Consider the following 7,858-nt stretch of genomic DNA (forward strand, 5'->3'; position numbering starts at 1 on the left):
GAGAAGGATGTGGTTCAATCTCGCGCCGCAAGGGAAGAATGCGGGGAGGAATCGCGCCGTCTTCCATAGCGCGCAAGGCAGCAGGAGGAGGCGTTCTACTCCGGCGGCGGCTCCCTGTGGTGCGCCTGAGCGCAATTGCGGCCCGACCACACGGTGCAAGGAATGTATGTGGCCCCTAATGTAAATTAGAATGACTGTTGCCAACGGAGCGGGCGACCGAACTACGCAGCACGCGCTGGACAGACAGAGTATTACAGCGCAGACGCAGTAGCTGAAGGTCAAATGCTACAGTTCAACGTCGAAAAAGGGCCGACAAATCATTATGAGTGTGCCGCGACAACGGAAAAGTAATGACGAGTAACCAACGCCGTACACGCACGTGTACACACTGATGACTATAGCAGACGACGCCAGGAGCAATCCACACTAAGCGTGGTGACGACGGCGTCCAAAACTCTGGCCCTATCGGAGCACGACGGCTTGCCTGATTGGCTAGAATTGGCGATTGGTGCAGAGGCTTGCGTCTCCCACGGGTCCGCGGGCCCCTTGAATGCTGTAGAAACACATTTAAGGAAGGGGTTTTGGGTCATTTTGTGTGAGCAAGGACACAGCAGCCCACGGCGCCACTTCACCACGGGAGACCAGGCCGGTCAGGCAGGCCGTCGACGATCGGTATGACATCGTTTCATGTATAATATGTGTGTACAGTTTTAATGAACCAAGTTAATGCCAAGTTAAATAAATCTAGTTTCTTCAAACGTTACTTGTCGTCGTACCTGCCGATCTGCACCTGCCGCTGCCAGAGCTCATCCCCCTTCATCGTCGTCTCCCTGGTGAGCTGATGCGTCCGAAAACTAACTGCTGCGTCACTTCGCTACAAGAGGGTGCTAAGAATATCTGGGAGCAGACAGGCCGCTACTGGAAACTGAACCTGGTAACGTTCAACACGCGCACCCTATCGAGTGAGGCTAGGTTAGCAGGGCTATTTGAACAATTATCAGGTATTGCCTGGGATATTATTGGCCTTAGTGAGGTTAGAAGAACTGGTGAGGCTTATACAGTGCTGATCAACGGCCACGTCCTCTGCTACAGAGGCATTCCAGATAAGAGAGAATTCGGGGTAGGATTTCTAGTCCATAAGGACATAGCGGGCAACATTGACGAATTCTACAGCATTAATGAGAGGATAGCAGTCATCGTAATAAAGCTGAATAGGAGGTATAGGATGAAGGTAGTACAAGCCTACGCCCCAACCTCCAGTCACGATGATGAAGAAATAGAACGTACAGATTTATGAAGATGTTGAATTAGCAATGAGAAAGGTAAAACTCAGTATACTGTAGTCGTGGGCGACTTCAATGCAAAAGTGGGGGAAAATCACGATGGTGAGCAAGCAATTGGCAACTACGGCATCGATTCTAGGAACACTAGACGAGAGATGTCGATAGAATTCGCGGAAAGGAAAAGGCTTAGAATAATGAATACGTTCTTCAGGAAGCACAGCAACAGGAAGTGGACCTCGAAAAGCCCCAATGGAGAAACAAGGAATGAAATAGATTTCATATTCTTTGCCGATTCCAGCATATTGCAGGATGTAGAAGTGTTAGGTAGGGTAAAGTGCAGTGACCATAGGTTAGTGAGGTCTAGGATTTCGCTCAGTTTGAAGAGAGAAAAAATAAAATTAGTAAAGAAGAAACAGGCCATCCTAGACGCAGTAAGGGTAAAGGCAGACTAATTCAGGCTGGTGCTCGCAAACAAATATGCAGCTTTAGAACAGGGAGATGAACACAGCATAGAGGTAATTAATGAAACCGTAACTACACTGATCTCAGAAGCAGCAATTGAAGTGGGAGGTAAGGCACAAAGACAACCAGTAGGTATAAGCTCTCCCAAGTAACAAAGGTCTAGGTCAATTACTCACAGGGAACCCTGATCATGAAAAAGAAATTTACTGAAGAATAAAATTGAGTTGGAGTGCATACGGCAGGCATTGCCAAATCCTGACTGGGAGCTTACCACTGTCGTTGAAAAGAAAAGTGTACAATCGTTGCTTTCTACCGGTGCTAACATATGGGGCAGAAACTTGGAGGTTAACAAAGAATCTCGAGAACAAGTTAAGGACCGCACAAAGAGCGATGGGACGAAAATTGTTAGGCCTAACGATAAGAGACAGGAAGAGAGCGGCGTGGATCAGACATCAAACGGGGATAGCCAATATTCTAGTTGACATTAAGAAGAGAAAATGGAGGTGGGCAGCCCATGTAATGCGTAGGATGGATAACCGGTGGACCATTAGAGTTACAGAATGGATACCAAGAGAAGGGAAGTGCAGTCGAGGACGGCAGAAAATTAGGTGGGTTGATGAAGTTAGGAAATTTGCAGGCGCAAGTTGGAATCAGCTCGAGCAAGACATGGGTAATTGGAGATCACAGGGAGAGACCCGACGGCGGCGGCGGGCGGCTGCTGCTGCTGCTGCTGCTGCTGATGATGATAATGGTGGTGGTAACACACTGAGGCCCTCCAATTATGCATGGTTGCATTAGGATGCCTGTGTTTCAATCAACACCTACGGGCAACTAGCCCCAACAGTAGCTCGGACTGCCTAGCTAGCTGTACTGACTTTGCGCCGCTCAGTAGACATGCCAGTGAGCCCAATCTCATGCCCGTATAGGATTAGTTATGTCACCATTGCCGATGGCGCTTCGTGTTTGTGTAGAAGCTTTCGTCTCGCTTAGATTCATACGTCTAGCTCGCTTGATTTCATACCATCTTCCACTTCTGCGAAACATGCTGTGCGGCCGCACCTTCTCCGTTTCCTGCATCAATCTACCAAATGCTTCCTTCAGTGCGGTAATGACAACTTCGGGCTGTCGTTGATGTGCTGACGTTGTTGCATTGATGCACACGCAGGGATGAAGTGATTGCTACCTGACCGTTGCAGAAAAGCCAGAAAAGAAGCAGTCATGGAATAAGGCTTCCAATCCCCTCGCGTTAAACACTTATTTTCTCTCACACTTCTTAGCAACTACCTCAATATGCGGCAGCTTTAGCTGGCACCGGTAGACATAGCTGAAAAGCAGGTGCTAACATGGCGCCATGAGGGACGCCGTATATTGTGGTGGGCACCGGATTAACTTTGACCATGCACCTGGGGCTCTTATTTTACAGCGAAGCTGTATATGGCTAGGCAAAACCAAAATACGTGCGTCCGATGTGCGCAGAAACTATCATCATCGGCAATGACTCGAGCGTCGTCGTCTTCTTCCTCAGCTGGCTCGTTGGCGCCCCTCGGCGCAACCGCGTTAACGCACTCGTGCCACTACTCAAGCGTTCGTCATCGTCGTCTTCTTCCCCAGCTGGCTCCGTTGCCGCTCATCATTCCAGCGTAGAATATTGCACTTGTCTTCTGTCATCGTAATGGTGAGGCCACGTTTACAGGGGTATGAGCCATTGCTTAAGGGGGTATGAGCCATTCATTGTCTTACGCGATGGACAGATTTCATTTTGAAGCAATTTAGTTATGAAGAATCGCAAGCGGCAATGCGACAACGGCGGACTGCGGGCATACCGTCAGTGACGTCGTTTTCTCCGTCGCTGCCGAACGTGTGCGCAACCTCATTAAGAAACACAAAGACGTAACCAATAATTTAGTAAGACTTTAATGTACCATCGGGATTAACCCAGTGATAAATACCAGGGCCCACCGTTTCAGCTTCTCTGGGTAACCATCTGTTCGGGGTGCTCGGGTGGCGATTTTTATTTGTTTCAGCTATAGGTACCGTCGAATTATACAGAAAAGGCCAAATCAAGCCTCTCGCATTTCTTCAGATTCTTCCGGGTTTCTTTAAAGAAGCAAACAGGAATAAGAAGAACGTCAGCTGCTCTTGGATAGGTGCGCACACATATGCTTTGGGAAACCGATATTGAAGCCGACTGTGGTACCCACTGATCTCCAAATTTAGTGGAGGTCAGTGGCGGTACCTTTTGGTTCAATACCTGCAACAACGATGACCTCCGCTTGTCAACAAGCAGAACGAACAAGTCCTGTCGGCCACTCCTAACAGAACCTCTACGTGCGCATAACATCTGTCCGCTGATCGTATCACATTTTTTTACGTTCAAGGACGTGGTGTCCTTCAGCTGACACGCAAAGCCAAGCGCGTAGAAGTGCCTTGCCGGCAAGGGGCGTTGTAAAAATCAGCCTCTTCGCACGTGATCCGCACGTGATGTGAGCAGGCTTCCCTCGCGATGTCCGACCGTCGCGGATCAGGCTGGCGCTATCAGGGGCAGGAGCTTTCCTGCTTCTTTTTTTTTTTATTATTTTTTTTGTTCAGCAGTGGCTGTATACTTTGTCGTACTTTTGTGATGAAGGCAACAAACACACCCTGTTTGTTTATATGCATCTTATAAACGAACAATAGCTAGTTACATGTCGCCAATTGTTTCGAAGGTGCCGCGCTGTCGAACTCGACAGCTCAGCCAACTTTATGTACAACGAGAAAAAGTTATAGCAAGATAACTATTCACTAGAAATAAAATACAGACACGCAATTTTTTTTTTTTTTTTGGCAAAGTATAACAAATCACGATGTTGTATTAGTTGGTGCACGTAGTTGTCGATGTTTGCGGTACAAAAATTAGAAGAAAGAAGAAACGGACAGAAAGAACACCAAGTCCTATTATATAGTGTAAGTACTAAAATAGTCCCAGCCCTCTACGTTTTCTCGTGCCCTTCCCACGCTCTACCACACGGTACGGGCCTGTCAGCGTAATCCAACCCTAGACGTACTCCCTAATCCCGCTTACGAGCAGCGGGGAGAGAGAGCTGACCACCTCTCGTCTTCTCGCCCCGAGGACCAGCGCCGGCTGGTAGACCGGGCGACGACGACAGCAAGATCCACTGGGATCCTGAACTGAGGACACCACCAACCACGCGGAATTCCTGGGTTTTAATAAGAGTTTATTCCTCCTCCTCCTAAGCTGTTTTTGAGACTTTAACGTAAGCTTTCGGAATCACGTCTATACGGGTGCGCAGCTTTGATAGCCAGTACAGCCACTATGGGGCGAGAAGAACCAGGGAAAGGGCTCAATGTTTAGTGACAACCATATGAAGCCAAGGAAAAGGGAATCTTTTGCTAGTCGCCGAAAGTTCAGACTTGACAAAACAACGCTGAGACAGGGCGAAGCAAGGTGGGTACGTATATAGACAAAAGCGCTCGTCCTAGTCTATTCTAGCGCTGTCTTGTAAGAACAATTGGGACATTGTAAAAGCAAGAGGGAAATTGTTTCCTTTTTTGTCCAAATGTAGAATCAATTACGAGTAAGGGCTAAATTTGCAATCAGCCTCAAATTGGTAATAAAGGAAAAGGGGAATGAAAGTAGAAGGCAACTTGACGGCGATGGGAGTCGAACCCGTGCCAACTTCCGCAAGCCGCGTGCGATATGCTCGGCTGTCGCTGCATTCCGCTTTCTTGGTTATTAATTTGTGTACACGTGCAAAACCTAGCCTAGTGAAAGTGCTAGCCAGAAACACTCACGACCACGGCAGCGGATGCGAAACATATTTTCAACCGCAGGTGGCAATTCGTGCATACTAGTACACATCCCTCTCACTAAGCTCAAATAAGTGCTTGACGCGTGCTTGCACTTTGCCCTGATAAGAATTTTGTACAGAGCAGACGTTAGAAATGAATGTCGTCGTACTTGCTTTTGCGTTGCAGCTATAAGTGAAAGTGCACGCGCAAGCGTTGATAAGGAGGTCTTTTTTTTTTTTTTTTTCTAGCTGCGTCATCACTCGCTGTGTTGCCGATCTCGGCTGCAGAAGCGGTGCAGCAGTTGCTCAGTGGCGCCTGTCAAGATAAGAAGATAAAAGGGAACACTGGGACAACTAGAAAGAGGCAAACAATTAACAGTTGCTTAAAAACAGGAGAAATGACGAAAGCTGAAATTTACTTCTAATTCGATCTCCTCAGTTAAAAACATCGAGCGTAAAATTCGCTGAGCAATACTTTCTAGGACAGTCTGCAGAAAGTTTATTGATGTACATTTCACTATTAAAGAAGTACTGACAAACATAAAAAAAGACAAAAAATATGAAAAACTTGCATTCTGAGGTCTTACGTGCAGGAACCACGATCTAATTATGATGCACGCCGTAGTGGGGGACTCCGTATTAATTCTGACCACCTGAGATTCTTTAACCTACACCCAATGCACAGTACACGGGCATTGTTGCATTTCGCCTCCATCTAAATGCGGCCGCCGCGACAGGGATTTGATCCCGCGACCTCGTGCTAAACAGCGCAACATCATAGCTGCTAAGCCACTACGGCAGGTAACACGCATATTAAGAAACACGCATATTAATAATTATTATTATTCCCCCTGGTCCGAAACCGAAACTGGTTCGTAGAAACAAGCATTGAAGTGAATTATGTGGGGCGTTCTGCACTTGCCGGTATTTCGTCTAAGGTTTAGGGCGTCTGAACTTTCACTTAAGTACAAAAAAAAAAAAAAGACCGAAAAATGTCATGTTGTGCTCTTATGGCCTGATGAGTCAACCACTGTCTGTAAACCCACACCCCCTCCCTCCCTAAAAAAAAGAAGGAAAAAAAAAAGGTTTGGAAGTGTATGGACAACAACAGCCCAATGATATATTTTAAGCAGGCATTAGCCAATTATGGCAGCTACTGGCGCAATCGTGCTCTCCAGGATCAGAATTCTTCACTGCTATAGTAGTGGCTGAGTGGCCAAGAGGTAGAATCCCGGACCGCCAATCTGTTGGTCGTAAGTTCGAATTTCACAGCACAATGAGAATCTTAACCTCTACTTTTCTCGCAAATAATTTTGGAATGGCGACGACACTGGCGAATATCAAAACGACCAGGGAAGTGAGCCTATATAAGCTACATGTATCTCTGGAAAATAAACACTAGTGGAGCAAATACGTAACAAAAAAACTAAAAGAAAAACACAAGTGGATGTCCGCCTTACTATATGTAAGGTGTGATTTACATACTTTCACACCGTTACCTCAACCATGCTATCAGAATTGAAGTCCCACTGCTGTCGGGGCGAGTGCACTAATGTAAACAGGAAATGACATTGTGGTGAGTGGCCATCATCCAAAAGAAACTTCCAGGAACAATCGTTGCCAATAACGAATACAGAGATTATATAATGCAGATGAGGCTTTTACTCAAGATTTTACAGGGATTAAGCGAACATCTGCTTGCTAAAACAGGAGTTGCAATAAGTGCGAGCTGCTGTTATCAGGCTGCTCCTGCGCTGGGACGACGACGATATCGTCGATATAGTGTGTTAATGCGATTCTAGAAGGCTCAAGCTGCTGGGTATAACATGCAAAGTACTGTTCACTAGGAAAAATCCTTTTATCACACCAGTATTTCCTCACCAAATAGTTCATCAAACACTTGAAGGTCGCTTAAACGCGATAGCATTAAAAAATCCCTGATTGCTTCTCGCGCTTCACGGCAATTGCAGCTTATGTAACCGCAATGTTTACCTGCAAGCGCTGGCGGCCTGCTCTATGACCCCCCCGCACAGCGGGCGCCGCCGCTGCCACGGATGCACGGAGGCGAGCGCCATCTGGGTGGTGTTGCAAAGAACCGATCGGAGAGCGCAGCTCCCACTAAGACTGACCTCAAACGGCAGCTGGAAAAGGGGTCCGTTTTGAGTTTCCGCGTAACAGAATTGGGTTTTCTCGTATATTGAAATTACAATCCGACACTATCATGTCTGTAGGTTGTGTGTAAGTCGTACTTTACGCATTTTCTGACGCACTTTACTTTGCGAAATTCAATTAGTTAACTAACGCCTATGCGCTACGCGGAGGGCC

The sequence above is a fragment of the Dermacentor silvarum genome, chromosome 3, assembly GCF_013339745.2.
Source record: "Dermacentor silvarum isolate Dsil-2018 chromosome 3, BIME_Dsil_1.4, whole genome shotgun sequence".
Classification (NCBI taxonomy): domain Eukaryota; kingdom Metazoa; phylum Arthropoda; class Arachnida; order Ixodida; family Ixodidae; genus Dermacentor; species Dermacentor silvarum.